At 34.4% G+C, this 18,994-nt stretch overlaps 1 pseudogene; it reads left to right on the top strand.

Annotated features, from left to right (window-relative positions):
- Positions 1 to 634: 634 nt before the first annotated feature.
- The window catches only part of LOC109073606, a 31,663-nt pseudogene continuing 13,303 nt past the window's right edge, over positions 635 to 18,994 (top strand).

The following is an 18,994-nucleotide window of genomic DNA, read 5'->3' as shown; positions in this document are numbered from 1 at the left end:
TTAAAGAATTAAACACAAAAATACAAGTTTCACATTTCTATTTCTAAACTTTCCATGATGTCTTGCTGTATTTATATTGTAAGTGCATTGTCTTTGTGCATATATGTTGGTTTACAAACTAATGTGAGATTACTTTTCTTCATGCTTGAATTGATTACATTTATTTGATATTAATATTCACAACATTATTGATTTGATAGGTCTTAATATATAGCCAGCTGTTGCAGTTTCTGGTGAATGTGTGTGATTTACTGTTTTAAACAATCAGGTTTGTTTGGAAAAGAGAGAGGCAAACTTCCACTGCAATCAAACCATGTCTGAAATCTATCAGCTTTCCAAATGTTTCAAGATTTCCACTTCACCGTGTCAGTGGAGAGAGAGCGAGACGGTCGATGTCTGTGAAGGATGAAAGATATTCACAGCTATTGTGCCTGTAGACGGTGGCCACGCCCACATCCTGACATCTAGCCTGTGATTCGCCAGTATCCTGAATCCCAGCAACAGCTCTCGGGTCCATCTCCCTCCCACTTTTTGTCTCCACAAAGAGCTCAGCGCTGAATGAAGTGAATCAGCCTCAGACTGTTAGAACAGTGAGCACCTTTCTCCCCCCGTCTCTCTCTCTCCGTCTGTCTGTCTCTTCAATCCCATCTCTCCTTCTCTCTCTTCATTTCTCCTCTTCTCTATCTCACACACACACAGACAAACGGCATTATATACTATCCATCCATCCATCCATCCGTCCATCCATCCACTGCACAGCCAAGTGAGGGATCAGCTAGACAGGGAAGAGCAACAGATCATGCTCTCTGAAGCAGATCCAGCACAGCTCTGAGACATCAGCCTTTGGGATGAGACTCCATCCATCCTAATTTTCAGTCCTGAAGACCTGGACAAAAACAAAACAAAATAAGGACATTGCAGACACCAGAAACTCTGGACATCACATCTGGACAGGATTCTTGAACCCAAACCAGGTCCACAGGGACTTACAAGGGTGCTTTGGTGTTTGTTTTTCTGTCTTGTACGGGGCTGGCGAAGGGGCCGGTGAAAGTTAGCCAAGACGCCGCGTGCTGTGCTCCGCGTGAAGAATGCCCAGGCGCGCCTGCCCAAACCGGTGGACACGGCGCCGGCACCTACGCCGGGCCTTTACATGGAGCGTTCGCAGAGTCGCATCAGCTTGTCCGCTTCCTTTGAGGCCCTGGCCATCTACTTCCCCTTGCATGAACTTCGTTTGATGAGGACGATGGCGGTGAGTGGACTTATATGTGTGTCTGAGGATGTGGGACTGCTTTTGACAAACTGTGACACCTGGAAGTTAGAGCAGAGGTAAGGCTTAGGGTTGAGTTTTTGAGGTTATCGGTACTAGTTGCAAAAATGTGGCAATCTGGGCTGGAAACCAAAAGGTTATGGGTTCGAATCCCACAAGACGTATATGAGTTTTCACCAATGTGTCCTTAAAATAGATAGTTCCAAAACATAATGGCAATTTCGGAAGAATTTGTACAATGTGATTCATATAGAAACATATAAGCTGTGTCTCCATTCATAGGATGCCCCTCCAGAGGTCACATACAAAGATCAAGGATGTGCCATTTGAGAAAAGTAAACACTGTAAAATTGACGTTTTTCTTGTGAGGCGTAAATTATTGTAATTTCTTTCTTTGTTAGTTCAATGGTTACTTTTTTTCTGAAATTAGCCAGTTTTAATGACATAGATGGTCGATAAGTGTGACCTGCAGAGGGCGCAGCCTTTGAGACGAGATGCAGCAACAGTTTTTATCAAAAAGGTAAGCATGAAGGTCCATCCCTAACCATAACCGTCAGTGAGATGTAAGCAGATCGTATGAAAACATATGAATGCGATTACAAAATAGCCACCAATACGCAAAAATGAAAAATAGTTTTATGAATTGCCATGAGATTGGATAGTTGACCCAAAAATTGCAAATTCGGTCATCATTTCCTCACCCTTGTGTCATTTCAAACCTGTATGACTTAAAATAAGCCATTTTTTTTTAGAGAATGTTGCAACTGTTTTTCTCTATACAATCAAAGTCATTGGGGTCCAAAGCAATATTGGCCTCACTGACTTTCAATGTACTGAGAAATGTGTGTCAAACACTCATACAGGTCTGAATTAACATGAAGTTGTGTACATGATGACGGAATTTGCAATTTTTAGGTCTCTTAATACAACAACATCCCAGGTTAATCCAGGGAATATACTTTGGATAAAAGTGCCTTGACAACTGACAAATGACAAGTTTGCTTTCACTTAGCTATCATAGATAATAATAGTTATCCTGTGGTTTTGGGATTCATTTGGGTCAGCAGCATTTATTTGGTGCAAAATGATGTTCAGTTCCTTTCCCAGTTTGGGGTATTTTGCAAGCCCCAACTTTTGAAAATGGTGGTTTGGATGGAAAGGCCATGTCATACTGCACTGTAAAACCCAACAGTGAAATTAATAAAAAAATGAAAGTTAATTTCACTCAAATAATAATGAAAGTTTTTTTTTCCATTTTGGGGGGGGGGGGGGGGGGGGGGGGGGACTTAATTGAAATAAGTTCTGTAAAACTCAAAACATGCTGTTGTAGTGAGGTGAACTTAAATTATTGCCTTTTCAGTTCCAGCATGCATTGCATCAGCCAACAAGGTCAAATAAATGTAGAAATTAGTTGCTATTTTGTGTGTTTTTACAACAAGAATAACATAGAGAGACTATAAGTTAGTACTTAAATGTTGTGTTTATCTTAGGATTTTACATATGTTTTCTGTTATGTTAGTTTTGTAGTGTTACCGTTGTGGTGAAGAGGTAGAGCCTGTGGTTAGGTTGAGGATGGAAAGCAAAACTATAAAGGCTATATATATCTGCATGATGTTTGAATAATACTATGCAAAGTATTGTGAGTCTTTTTGATAACTACATTAGTTAGTTTACATTTGAGTGTATTTGCTCACATTATAAGGGTTGCAAACTAGTGAATATTTTTAGTGAATTACTCCCTATTTCTAAGTTCAGAAATCTATCAATATTTATAAGATAATATTTAGATAATTTAAGGCAAACTGGGAAATCGTAATTTTTATTTCATGTAAAACTTAAAACATTTGAAAACATCACTTAAATTTTTTTGGTGTAATCTGGTTACAAAATAGTTTTTTGAGTTCTGTGAACTTATTAGGGTTTACAATGTGTTCATTTTTGCATATGCAATAAAGTAAATGGGGTGTTGCTTACTTACGTGGCATTTGAAATCCGTATCTGCCATCTGAATGGTAAAACAATTGTTCTTTATGATGAATACTGCATAATTGCATGCGCGCACAAAATGCTTCCTTCAGCCGGCATTCTAATCAGTTCACAGACGTTTTTATTAATAAAGGCATTTAATCACAGTGGTTGACACTCAAATGTTAATATAGATGTGATTTTCTCCCAATGGTACGGCTGTTTGCTCATTTCAAACGGCTGATTGCAGTTAATGTCTGTCTCAAATCCATCCAGCAGACATCATGTCCGTTAATTTAGTGCTCATTAGAAAATAAGTCCCAACTGCTCGGTGTGCTACTTGCGAGTGTTTTTGAGCTGCAATTTTTGCATAATTTCCCAAGTGCTTTTAGTCCTAGGCAATGCTATAAATCTCTCTCTCTGTCCCTGTGTCCTCTCTTCCTTTCTTGGATCACCCTTGTTTCCTTTTTTCCTGTCCACTCACCCAAAAAACCTTTTACACAGCCACGTCTATCCGAGACATCCACACAACCCCACCCACCCATTGCTCACACACACACACTCTAAACCCGTTGGCCTGATTTATAGACTTCTCTGCAGGAGAGAGACTAGTATCGATAGGAAAGATTGAGCCTAGCATGGTGATCATCTTCGATTCACCATGTTGTGCATCACACACAAACACACTCACATCAAAAACAATATACAAAAAATAAGCACTTTCTGGTTTAGGTCAAAGTAACATGCACAACTCCCCATATGCATCTTCAATTTTCACTTTATGGTTTAGTTTATAAAATTTAGCAAACATTTGCATGATCATGTAATATTGCGTGAGAATTAAGAATATGGCCGTGTTTATTCGGCCTGTGTTGTGCTTGAATTTATAGCGTATGCTATTGGTTTTAGACTTATAGGCCTGTCATTTAACTAATCAGCTCACCGCATCTTTTTTTTTTGCTGATACATACTTGCATAAATCAACTTAATCAATGCAAATCACACTAATGAATATTCTAATTACTGGAACACAAATGAACACATTGCAAGGGATTTAGTTTAACACCTATTGCTGACTGTCAGATGACTGCAAATGCAGTGGTGATTTAATAGCAAATAAGGCTCAACACAATGATATATTGTGCAAATTACACTTTCCTTTCTGGTTTTTGGAAATTTTTTACATACTATTTGGGATGGTTTGCAGCCATTTAAACCTGTCATTTATGAACATGAAAATGGATGAAGAGATTTTCTACAAAAGAAGGAGAAAATGCTGAACAAATGCAGTAATAAATGAACTCGCCAGTGATTTCGTAATAATACCCATTATTTACTGCTCAAACCCCGGGACATTTCTGACCACAAATATAGAAGCAAAATTATCTCATTAAAAAAAAAAAGTCTCCCGCATGATATTAATGCTTTTCGGATGGATCCATTAATCTGAAGAACGAGTGGAGTTAATGATGTCTTTGTCAGTCCATTTCTGACAAAGAGCTGAATGTGAAGGTCCTTTGGTTGTGTTATATGCACATCTCAAGACACCTGTAACTGATCTAATATTTTATTAGAAATGCATAGGTGATATTGCAATACATTTATGTTATCAAAAGGCTCTTACTGAAACAGATGTACGAAGCTGAAACTATCAGAGAGGCAACTACAGCAGTCTGCTAATAGATCATAATGAGCCATTAATGTCTACAATTCAACTTTTAACAAGACAGCTGTGTTCTCAACTTTGTTCAACCATTATATCTACCCAGATAACAATGCAATTTGGATGAATTTTTACAATGTTGATTTGTACAGAAACACAACAAGCTATGTCTCATTTCATAGGCTGGCGCCCTCCAGAGTTACATGTTGGCCAACATACAAAGATCAAGGATGTGTCATTTGAGAAAAGTAACCATTATAAATTTGACTGTTATTTCTTGTAAGGTTATTGTCATTTCTTTCTTACTTTGGATTTTAATGGTTACTTTTTTGAAATGAGGCCGTTTCAATGACATATGTGGTCGATAAGTGCAACCTACAGAGGGTGCACCCTTTGAAAAGAGATACAGCGACAGTTTTTAGGAATAATGTAAGCATGAAGGTCCATCCCTTAACACAACCATTAGTAGGGTGTAAGCAGATGGATAATAGTTGCGAATTGCCATGAGATTCGATAGTTGACCCAAAAATGAAAATTCTGTCATAATTTCTTCACCCTCGTGTCATTCGTGTCCTAACCAGGCACAACACAAATAATTTTTGCAATGTAGTGATTTTCTAATCTTAATGAAAGCGAAAATGTGATTTTGAAATGTATTAATAATGTTTATTTGTTGTTTATGTATTCTGTTTTATTACTTTTTTTCTTAATTTTTATATATTTAATGCATTTATTTGTTTTTATTACACACTTTGTGTTATTTATACAGTTGAATTTTGTGGTATTCTGTTTTATTGTTAATTCTCTTCAATGCCAAAAAAAAAAAGACCACTATTAAATGCAGTTCAATACCTGGCCCATAGGTGGCGCTTATGAGTTATAAAGTGGTTGCCCTACAGTTTCTGGACTTCATCATTTTCAATCATTCATCATTTCTTTTTTTTTTTTGTTGTTTTTTTTTGAGAAAACTTATTCCAGGTACGTTTATTTTAGCAAAAAAGCATTTGATTAGCTCTCAATCAATAACAAACAACCTAAATAAATCTTCTTTCATCACACTGCTTTCACCATTGCTTTTTTCTTCATTCTGTGTTAAGATTTAATCTAACAGCCCAACAAGGGGGTTCAACACCTATATAACACACTTGCTCCCTAGCCACGTTGACGCGAAGGGCCCAAAGCCTTTGCGACACGCCTCAGATCCAACATTGCCTCCCACCGCTTGTCTTGGCGCATTCAGACTTCATCTTTCATATCCTGTTTGCTGTTAGCGCTGTTTGATGCAATGTGTACTAAGAATCCCAAAGTACAACATGTCTCGGCTCCCCCCTCCACCAGCACAGGAACGGATCTCTGCCAAAGAAAAGCGAACGCTCTGAAGTCTCGAGGCTTATTAACCCTCCTACACTGACAGTCCCTGCATTGATGCTGCTGCTCAAAATAACCTGCAAACAAACACACGCACCGCATCAGTGAGATGTCATATGGCGGCAGGCACACATTCTGTGTTGCATAACAGCGTAGTGAATCAAGGACAGAGGAAAAGATAGAAGGAGGTCAGGATGATTGATACTCGTAGCATCCGTACAGTGCATTTGTGTGAGTGTATGTGTGTCTGTGTGCATGAGATTTTTAATGCTGACCACGGATTATCGAGCAATGTGTTTATGGCTCCGGTTTTAAAAAGCTGGTGAAGGATGATGGGTGATGATATTTATATTTTAAAATCAGGGTTAGGTTGGGGGGAAAAAAAACCCTGTCCTGAAGAATCTTTCACACGTTGAAAAATGACATTTGATTCAGATCTTTGTTATGAAACAAAATAAAAAAAAGCTTTAAAAAAATTATTTCAAAGAAAAGTGTTGCCAAATACTGTGCCTTAAATTTTATACACTTCTTTTATTTTCACACATTAACTAGCTTTTTAGAGTTTTAAGTTAGAAAACAAAACATGAACTATAATTTAAATAATAATAATAATAAAAAAAATGAATAATACTAATAATAATAATAATAAATGGCATGCTTATTTTAAGAATGACTTGTTGACACACTTGTTGAAAGTATTATACTATTTTACAGGCCCAAAACTTACGCGTCCACAACATTTAATACAAAGTTCTGTCATGAAACTCTAGATGGTGCAGGCCAGTAAGTTGTAACTCAATTTGATATAAACATCATTACTCACATGGTGCAGGCCACGTCAAGTGTGTTTTAACAAGATTTGGAGTATGTCTAGGGTGACCATATGTGCCATTTTTCCCAGACGCATCCTGGCCAGGATTTCTATATTGCCTAAAACATCCAGGTACTTGACAAAGGTAATGATCAAAAAGTAGTTTGACCAAAAACGATGAAGGCATTGTACATAATCCAGCTATCATGGCGCGTGAGAAGGCAGGGTCTTACAGAGTAATGGTCAAAGCGATTTTGTAAATACATGTACATATTAGGTGTGTTTGACTTGAAGCAGCACTGCGCAGACTTGATCGCCATTATGGCAATTCAAAGTAAACCGTGAGAGCGGGTTGCAGCATGCTTCAAGAAACCCTTCCACCTTCCCCAGCTCCCACCTGTATGGATCCGCAATGGGGTGATTTCATATATATTATGAATGAATGAATGAATGAATGAATCATGCATTTATAACATTGCATTTACGATTCATAAAAAACACATAACATTATATATGGGGGTTAGGTTATTATTTGTTATATAGTGTTACATGTGCAGCCGGAGGCAGTATTTCCTACATGCTCACAGAGACAGCATGTCTGTTGGATGTATTGCCAGTAGCAAGTCCTCCGGCAGCAGTGTAGAAAGATCTATTCTGCCAAGACCAAACACATTAACATTGCCATGTATATTACCATGCTAAACTCTCTGAGATTTGCATGTCTTTTAAAAAGAGTTGTGCTATGTATTATAGTGGTTCCAACGTGTTTTTCTGACCATGGTTAAGAAATGTAAGGAAACTTGCTACAATCCAGAAACCACCATAAAATCACAGAGACTTGTGATAGGAGTTGGTGTTTTTTTATGTTTTTGTTCTTTTCTAACTCGATCCAGTAAAGCAACATCCTAGCTAAGCATTACAAACAACCCTAAATGTCCTTAGCATCAGAGCACTTATGATCAGCATCATTGATCAAAATGCAAAATGCGTAGTATTATTATCTTATTTTTGAATAGCCGTTTCTGGCAAACATATCATCAGACTCAGTCTGGTATCTCAAATAGGTCAACATTAGGGTCTGGAGTTGTGAAGTCCATATCCAATCAAGACTTAATGTGGCATATGGCCATCACTTTAATAATCAAACTTGTCTCTACGCTCTATTTTGCTGAAATGTCACAAAACCATTTGTTTTGTTTTATCATAGGTAAGAGATTGCATGTCTGTTTCCCAATGTAACACAGTTCGAAATAGTTAGAAAATATCAGTGTGATAAGTGTGCAGTGGGTCGAGTTCTTCATCGGGCCCGCATATGAAGCCTGCCTGTGTGTGTGAACTGATCCTGAAAAATCGCATGGCCCACTGAAATGCTGTTCGTCGAACTTCCCAGCTCAGATCAGGCAACAGGTGAGAAAGTGATCTGTCGTTTTTTTTTTCCCCCAACGTGCAAAAGAGGGAAAAGTCAGGCCAGGGTGAGAAATTCTATCACATGATGCCAGTGTGAAGACAACAGTCCTGTCCGATCAGATAATGAAATTTTCCTGTTTCCACCCGATGCAGTCTGAACTCATAATACTATCATTCATTGGGTTCCTGTTAGAAGCATCTCTAAAATAACAATTCTTGTTCTAATACTACACCTAGCACCTCTCAGTAACACTTTATATACAATGCTATATAAAATTATTTTAATGCATGAATTATGTATTGTAATGCACCTTATAATGCACTGTATGATCTCATGAATATTTGTAACCACATTATTATACATAACAGTACTTAACTATTTATTTTTTACACCTTTTGAAAGTATACTGCATTAAAACACTCTACAAACAAAATATTATGTATTTTAACTTTGGCTACAATTATTTATGAATATATATATAATGCATTATATTGTATGTTACAAATACCTTTTTGATGCATCAGGCATTAAAGGTTTCAAGTAGTGTAATCAAATGTTTTTATATACATACAATTATAAATATTATAAACTAAAAATAATTTTCAGCATAGAATAAGATGCCTTCTCCTTTTTTCGTTTCTTCCGCTCATATTTTATCTGAAGCAAAATATTGTAGCATAATATATTATTTATATATATTAGTATAGTAGTTAATTAATAGTTTCTGACATTACAAACAGTATCTGAAATGAAACAAGAGTATGTGCTTACATCCTCTGTAAAAAAATATTCTTCATAGTTCTTTATTGTAAACACAAGATTATTAGAGTTTTTACAAGAAAAGTACCTATTTCATACTTCAAAATTTTGTTTAATTACTTAATGTTACTGTTACTTTGCCATTCCTCTCTTGTTATTGTTGATGTAAACGTTTACTAACAATTCTTTCTGCATCACCACCACACACTTCAGCTTTAAATCGAGTGATTAAATCTGCAAGAAAGGAACAAGACCAAATACACATACGTCTTCATTCTCTGAAAAGCATAATAAATGATGCAGTTTTTTTCAGTCAATTAATTTGATTTCTTAAGGACGTAAGGAAGGGATACCATGAAAAGAAATGTGATTTTAATCGCAATGTAAAAGTATTTTCGAACACAAGCCTGGCAAATGCCCTCAGATTTATGCACACACAAGCCTGGCAAATGCTGATCTCTCTTTTCTTTCCCAGCATGACCTCTGGTAGTGTAGCGTGCAGGTGCATTTGGTCTGCACCCTTTGTGTTGGCATAGGCAGTTGGAAAGCACAGCGATACAGTGACGCGTGGGAGCGCGGTGGGAGCAGAACAGATGGATGTGCACAAATGCCTAGATTACCTGCATGTCCTTTACTACAGCCTAGAAGTGGGATTAATGTTCTGAACTTTTCTTTTCTCATCTCCCTCATTACTGTCATACAGTATGTTTAGCGGTCTTAATTTTCTTCTTCATGTAAAAACAATAAAACAAATATTTTAAAATAAAATGTTTTCGATATTATATAGTGGCAATACAAATCTAAAACATAACTTTAATATTAAATATTTTTCTTTAAAGTTTGACATTAAGTTTCAATTTAAACTAGAAAAGATATTATTTTCTTGTAAAACATACTACTCCAAAAAAACAGTGGAGTGCATTAAGATTTCGTTTTTTATATTGTGACATTATTTTCCTAGACATTTTAATAATACCTTAAAAATAAAAATAAAAAAAAATTAACTACAATAATACTATATTTTTAGGCTTAATATACTTAATTAAGGCTTAATTTAGGCTTTAATTTAGGCTTAATTTGAATTTATATTAAAAATATAATTAAACAATTTTTAAATACAATATTTAATAATTTAATACAAATATAATATAAAACATAACTTAATATTTTTCTAAGTTTGAAATTAAATTTTCAGTTTTGAAGTAGAGAGGGAAATTCAGTATTTCTTGTAGAATACAGTGCATTGTTTTTTTTTTTATTTACAACATTGAACAATAATTTTATTACAGTGCATTGTTTTTGCTTTGTAACATTATTTTCTTGACATTTTAACTATTCTGAGTTTTAAATATAATTAAAACTCTTTATTACTGTGATACAGTATTTTGATGCTGGGTTTGGGGGGGGCGGGGAGGTGGTTGACCATGGGGTGGGGGGGGGGGGGGGGGGGGGGGGGGGAAAAAAAAAAATAATTAACAACATAACCTTTTCAATATATAAGGTGGGGTAATATACAACATAACATATATACTTTTTCCATTTAAGTTAAGGGTGAAAATACAATCCAAGTTCTTGGCAGGTTTTTTGTGAGATTCACCATCTCACTCTCTTCCGTCATCACTGGAACAAAATAATCACACTTCATACTAGCAGGGTGTACATCCAATAACTTTAAGCGTTCATAATTCATTCATTCATTTAGAAGTGTAGTTAAATTGAGAGTCAATATAATATTACAATGAGAATTATATCCCTGTATAATGATGGAATAGTGTGGATAAACAGGTGTGCACTAATGCTAATCATCCATTGTCACAAATGAAGATCATAATTGAAAATCCTAACCAAACATGAATTGGTTTTTATAATACGGCCGCTTGGCAGAAGCGTTCAGCGAGCACATCAGTTTAAGTAGCAGTTGACTTGTGGAGTAAATCACAGCGTGGTTCGTCTGTTTTAATAAAAGCCACTCAAACTGAGCAATATCTGCAGAACGAGAACTGTTTGAAGCCACACAATGTCGACAACTCGCGCGCCTCAATTATTGCCGCCCACAAAGTTTTATGACTGAAGTATCTGAACCAGCATCCGTTGGCCCACATTTTGAATGGACACATTGTTTTGAAAGGAAATTTATTCAAAGCTGTGACTTAGTGGTATAGTGGTGATCATGCAGGAAATGTGAGTTTGAGTATGGCTTGTGTGTTGCTTTCTGAACTTGTTTACTTCTTGGCTACTCTCATATTTTCAGTGTACTTTATTGTCACGATTGCTTTATATATATTTCTGCCAAATAATCAAGCAGTACAACAACAACAAAACATACAAGAATGAACTGCAAACATATGCAGCAGATACTAATAAAAGGTCATTAAAATGTTATATTCTACACAAAAGTTTTTTTTCTTTCTTTTTTTTTTAAAGAAATGAATTACTTTTATTTAGCAAGGAAACATTAGGTTCATCAAAAGTGTTTCAAGAGATTTCTATTTCAAATAAATGCTGTTTTGAACTTAACTATCCATCAAACAAAAAATAAAAAAAAAAACAATCACTCCACAAAAATATTAAGCAGCACAGAATGATTTCTGAAGGATCATGTGACACTGAAGACTGGAATTATGATGCTAAAATACAGCTTCACATCACAGAAATACATTACATTTTTTTTTAATTGATTCCTAATGAAAACTTTATGTATGTTTAACTGTATTTTTGATTTAAAAAAAACAGCCTTTGTGGGCATAAGAGACGTCTTTCATAAACATTACAAAACCTTCAGTGTATAGTGACATGAAATCAAAATTTACCTTGTTTACTTTCTAAATACACATTTCTGATCTAGAAAATAACAAAAAAAAAAAAAGGATCAGGATTCATAACTTGTATGGATTTTTATTGTCTGATTTATGATAACTCTGAGACGAAAGATGATAACTGATTGGAACTGGAGGATTACTTGTGGATTATTGTGATACATCTAATTAAACAATTTCAACTCTCTTAACCCTTACTCCAGATATCACCTACACATTACACAATATTAAATTAAAATTTTAAAATGGACAGCTGACTGCTAAAAAAAAAATTAATACAGATCTATTTAAATGAACAACAATATAACTCAAATTATAAAACACAAGACAAATGTTTTAATCTAAAGTCTGTTGTGAACAGACGCAAGTCACGTTGTGTGAACAGACGCTTGTCCTCTGGTCTGCCAGCTACTGAAGCTCCAGTCATGAAAAATCAAAACTCATAACTGATATAATAAATACCTAAAAAATACCAACATAACTCATATACACCATCTCATCAAAAAATACCTCATAACTTCAATCTCTCACCCCTTCACTTCCACCTGATCCCTGACTCACTTCTCATTTGGCTCACTGTCATTACTTCTGTACGTGTCTCCATCCCTGACTTCACTTCTCATTCATTTAGGCCCGTAGGCAAAACATCGAAGCTGAATTAGGGCAGAATATGAATAAATATTTGGCAAGACTTTTGGCTGAGAAGAATTATCTGTGTATGATCAGATTCTCCACTGTGATTAAACAGATGGGCTCACATCTAACAGCCAGCACATGCTAAATACTTCTGTATTTAGGGCTTTTAAAAGGATTTTAACACATTCTTATGTGGAGCTGACAGTAAACCTTACAGGACAAAAACATTTCCAGGAAATTAAAAATTAAAAAGAATAACATTTATTTGAAATAAGTGTTTTGAAGAAAATGCGAGGGGTGCCTATTTATTCATTTTAGTTTAATTATGATTTTTGAATTGTGATTAAATTCATTCGAATTTGACTGAATTCAATTGAGCATCAGAGTTCAAAATGTGGACTTCACAGGTTATAATTAAAAACATAACAAAAAATTAAAATACAAATAAAATAAAAAATATTTTGAAGCATATTTATACCATTTTAATTTGACTTTTTGCATTGTGATTGCAAAATAATGCCCCATTTTCCATAATTTTTCTCAAATTGCATCTGTAAATTCTAATTTGGTAGTAATTACATTTAAATATAATTATATTATAAATTACATTACTTATTATATAAAATATAAAATATAATAAAATTATATATATTATTATATAATACAAAAAATGACAGAGAATTGAGAATCAAACCAAAAAACCTTACAGGACAAATATATATCCAGGTTATAAAAATAAAATACAATCATTTACAAAAGTATTGTTATACAATGAAGGAAATATTATAATGATGTACAAATTCAAAAAATCATGGTTTTGCATTATATTAATGAGAATGAAATACAGTAAGACATTTACATGACAGTTTTTATGAGAATCAACACTTCCATTAACAAGTAGTTATAAGAACAATGCTTTCGTTGGAAATTTGGCAAGAAAGAAATGTACGGATTTCCCTCTTTGCTTCAAAAGCAGTAGTAGTATTGGGTTTGCATCTGATTAGGGAGCACAGAGGTTATAGCCTCCAACCAGGCATCTATCAACATCACTGTAGATCAATAGGCCTCTAGTGAACTAGTGCTACTACTGATTTATCAAAGAAGTAATAGATAATTAAGGCAGGCTGGGGTAATGAGAGGTAATGGCGTGATCGATAGCATGGACAAACCAGAAAACTGACATGCTCATTTAGATGACAATCAGTGTCTGGCCTAATGATCTTCAGCAAGCTATGTTTCAATCAGACCCAAGTTAAGAGCATCCTATTCCTGTTAACCTGAACATGCACAGTCCATTAGCAACACATCAAAACACTGGGCTTTTAAACTGATAGTTCAAACTAAAATTTAAATTATGTCCTTAATTTCTGCTGTGCAACACAAAAGATAATGTTCTCTGTGTTCTTTTACAACTTTAAGCTCCAAAAAGGACAAAAAACATAAAAGTTACCCATAAAAAGCACATTTTTTCCCTTTTTGGAGCTTGAGAGCTCTTGTTGGAAAAAAAAATCATTTATGGATTAAACAATAAATCATTTTTGGAGCTTGAGAGCTCTTGTTGGAAAAAAAAATCATTTATGGATGAACTATTTAATTAAGTGAATGGCACACATATTTGCATTTAAATTCGCATATCAATCTTTAACAATAGGTCTTTACTGAAGATGTAGTCTTAAGTCTTATAATATGTTTTTCTATGGGTTGTTCTTGTAATCAAATTTAGAGGAAATAAATTTGAACGCCTTGACAAGTGACAAGCTTGGGGCATAAACCACAAGCAAGATGAGATAACAACTAGAAGCGCTTGTTAGGAAAAGCCTCTCTTATTTTTCTTTCTTGTTCATGGTAAATTCATGAATGTCACTTTGATAATGAGTTGTTGGCCATTCATGATAAAATGAGATACTTATCTTGTTGTCATGGGATCTGGTTGGTGAGACCTATGGTTGCACAATACTTTTGACAGCACAGAAATCGCGTGTTGAGATGTCCAGGGAAACAAAAATATCACACTTACACAAGATATAATAAATGCCAAAATTGAAGTATTTATACATTTAATCCAATACTTGTTTCTAAAAAACATTTTCAAAAAAAACCCCAACAAACCACTCAAAACCAGTGGATGAAGTATCAAATACTTAAGTAAAAGAACAGATACCCTAAAAAAAAATTAGTCTACTATAGTCCTACTCCAGTAAAAGCAGTAAGCTAGCCAGTAGCACTACTCCTTTTCAAATTTTAGTAAAAGTAAGTAAAAGTATGAAAGTTTTTTTTTTTTTTATGTACAAAGAATAAAAATAAAAAAAACAAACAAATGATGAATTTTAATTTTTAATTTTAACTTATATATTTTTATATTTAATAATTTTATTATATATATTTTATATATTCCTACTGTTCCATACACATCAAAACAATAAATATATTAAAATATCAATTTAGATTACTGATACTTCATGTGTGCAAAATAAGTTGATATATGTATATATGTATATATATATATATATATTATATATATCATATATATATATATTATATATACAGTAATTAAAAAATGAGGGGGAAACACTAAATGGTGTTGTGAAAAACAATAAAAAAACATACATCACATAGGAGAGGCAAAAATGCATTACACTTTCAAAAAATAAAACAATAACAATACTAGTATGAAACTCATTAAACAGCTTAGGAAATATCATAAATAATACAACATAATAATAAAGAAAATAAAAAATTAAAAAAAACAAAAAAAATAAAAACACTGTACAGTACAGATACATAATAAATACCACTGCATACTTAGTTACACCACTGCTTATCTTCCGTTACAACCACTGCCTCCATAATAGCCTGGAAACCATCAAATAACATGTAAAAATCAACAACCAATCAGAACATCTTAGCAAACAAAATCTTAGAAAACACCATAAAAACACAAATGCACACACAAAAATCAACATGTAAAAATCAATTTTGCTAGGACTTGACAGATTTTTTGTGAAAAGGTGAAATCACTTTTTCAGGGATGTTCATACACCAAACAATACGAAGAGAGAGAGATAGCAGTGTAGCACACTGCTCGTCTGGGTCTCCCATAGCAACCCCTGGCATGTTCTAGTGGCATTTCCTGATACATGATGTTCTTTTTTGGAAGGTTACACTGACATGCTGTGCCAAGCGCACCAGAAAGGCAGGAACAGACAAAAGAAGACTGTATTTTTAGGAATGGCTTAACTAGGTCATGTGCATCTCACATCCAAGACAAAGCCAAGAAAAAGCCTTGAAAATCCCAGCTTTCCCATCACTGCAGAGAGCGTGTGACTTTCATGTGGATCGAACGCATTCAGTGGTCAGAAATGACAAAAGAGATTATAGGCATCAATCTTAACTTTCCTTGTTGCATCTATACTATACAAATAAGAAAAAGGAAAATAATTTGATTGGGAAAATGGAAATAATGTTGACTGATGCAAAAAAAAAAAAAAATCTCCAGTGAAGATTTAAAATCAACCTGAAATCAAAGGTAACTTAAAAAAATTAATAATAATAATAATAAAAAAACTATATATATAAATATATATATATATATATATATATTATTGGTATATCTATCATATATATATATATATATATATATATATATATATATACACACACACATACACACACACACACACTATAATTCCAAAATTTGGAAATTTCATTGTTTTTTTTTTAAAGAAATTAATACTTTTATTCAGCAAGGACACAACAAATTGATCAAAAGTGGCATTTAAAATTTTATAAAACATTTCTATTTCAAATAAATGCTGTTCTTTTGAACTTTTTATTCATCAAATTTTTTTTAAATTTATTTAAAATTGTAATAATAATTCACTATATTATTGATAATAACAAATGATAATGATTTTGATCAAATAACTGCAGCCTTGGTGAGCATAGAGACTTAGATAAAAAAGATCTTTAAAAATCTTATCAACCCCAAACATTTGAATGGTGGTAAATATTTCCTCTTAGAAAGAAAGTAAAATTGGTTGTGAACATTGTTTTATGTTGATTTACTGTATATAAAGTGCTTTCAAAAATAAATAACAAAACCATTATGAGATGACATCCAGCTTTGAAATGCCTCTGAAAGTCATTCTCTGAATAGAAATGTATTCGTGAGGTCATGGGCTAGTAAAGCGATCAGTCTGCGGCTGATCCCCTTCACCTTTACTAGGAAAAGTCCAGGCTTTGTGAATCTGTTCTCTAAGCCTTCAGAGTTCAATAAGGCACCACTACAGACTTGAATTATTCAAGAAGATTATATTTTTTCAAAGGATTTATTTTTAATTACAAACCGAGTACTGTGGGTCTACCTGGCGGAACGTTATCACAAACATTTTAATTGAGGTCTGATATGCGACAAGGATTTGATATAACGTGCTTTTTTTTTTTCCACGTGCCTGTTGCTCAGACAGAACATACCAAGAATAACATTGCATATTTCATTTCACAATAAACTTGTCCCACAAAGTTTGTGCTACAGACATGAATGATATCTTAAATTATGCGATGTGTGATTATGAAACACAATTTTTTTATGTGCTGGACAATAAACATTCCCACAAAATTACACTGAAGGAGTGACTAAAATCAGAGACTTGATTCCAGTATGAACCACGTAGCAACAAGCTAAAAAGTCAACCATCTTATGAATTAAATGTTGGTTTGGTGAACTTACCTTTCTTTGTTTCAGACCCAGAGGGCCGCAGGTTAAAGGGCATTCAGAGGAGTACTGAGACAGGGCTGGCCGTAGAGATGCCCAGTCGCACAGTCCGGCAGGCGAGCCACGAGTCCATCGAGGACAGCATGAACAGCTATGGCTCAGAGGGAAAGTGAGTATTATAAATCAGGACTTCTCAAAATATTACATTTCTTAAAAGAAATAGTCACAGAGCCAAAAAATGACAAATTTAGCTGAAACATAGACGTCAGCCTCAGGACATCCCAATGAGTATTGTATCTATGCATCCGAACAGATTTGAAATGTAAGCATTACATCACTTCCACTCTCATCAGTTGGATCCTCTGCAGTGAATTGGTGCACATGCAGAATGAGAGTCCAAAACAGAGCTGATAAAAATCATGTCACAAAAATCTCCACAAGTAATCCACACCACTCCAGTCTCATCAAATGATTTACGTGTGAAGCAATAAAGGCTGCGTGTGTTGTCAAGAAACTAAGGACGTTTCTAACGACATGTAAATCTGGTTGCTTCTTGACTTCTAAAGATCGCCTGAACGCCATAATAACATTTCCCTCGACAGTGAAACAAAAGCCCATCCCTAGTATGTACCTCTACACATCAAAATCACACCATAGTTTTAGTTTTTTAGAACTGTTTTTTGGGGGGCTTAGTTAAACTGTGCTTGATAGGTGTATACATCTCCGCCATGAGCTCAGATAAGATACAATTTTTTCCAGGAATATAATGATATAATTATGGACTAATATTTTAGCTGGAAGTGATGGTTTGAAGTTAACTGAAAAACTCAATTAAATAATGGATTACTGTTTCTAAACACAAGCTTGTTCACCGTCATAACAATGTTCATTTATGAGTCTGGAGTGGTGTGTGATTACTTGTGGATTATTGTGATGTTTTTATAAGCTGGTTTGGACTCTCATTTGGATGGCAACCCAATTCCTCGACTATAATTAAAAAAATAGCCATCATCCCAATGATGCCTCACTTTTAGAACTGCAACAAGTCAATACTGAAAGTGAAAAGCAGACTGCTCTCCAATTATAGAAGCTGTTTATTTGCAACCACATTTTAGTTTGTAATCGGTTTTTGAATCAGGTGATACATTTGATGGGGGATAAATATAGGAAAGGAGTTGTTGCGAGTGAACGATTGTAGAAAAGTGTCAGGTGAGATGTAGAAAAAAGCTTAAGAAATCTTACACAGCCTTTGGATATTATAATTCGTACGACAGTTTTCATCCGACACATATTCCCCTCCTTTCCAAAAACTCTACAAAAAACAAGAAATATTTTTTTCCAACCTTTGACAGCCTTAGTAATTTTTATTACAAAAACAGTTTCATTATTATCAGTATAACAACACAAAATTAACAATCTGGAATCTACTAAATACCCTTGATTGTGAATAACTCAGTTATATAGGAATCACACGTTCTTCACATTTTTCTGTTTTAATTAGGTTTTGGGATACTTGGACAATGTGTTATTGCATTACATTTCCTCCTAGATACAGGGATGTTCACTACCAGTAACCTCTATCCAGGA

This window comes from Cyprinus carpio, chromosome A6 (assembly GCF_018340385.1).
Source record: "Cyprinus carpio isolate SPL01 chromosome A6, ASM1834038v1, whole genome shotgun sequence".
NCBI classification, from domain to species: Eukaryota; Metazoa; Chordata; class Actinopteri; order Cypriniformes; family Cyprinidae; genus Cyprinus; species Cyprinus carpio.
This window is presented reverse-complemented; position numbering and strand designations above follow the sequence as displayed.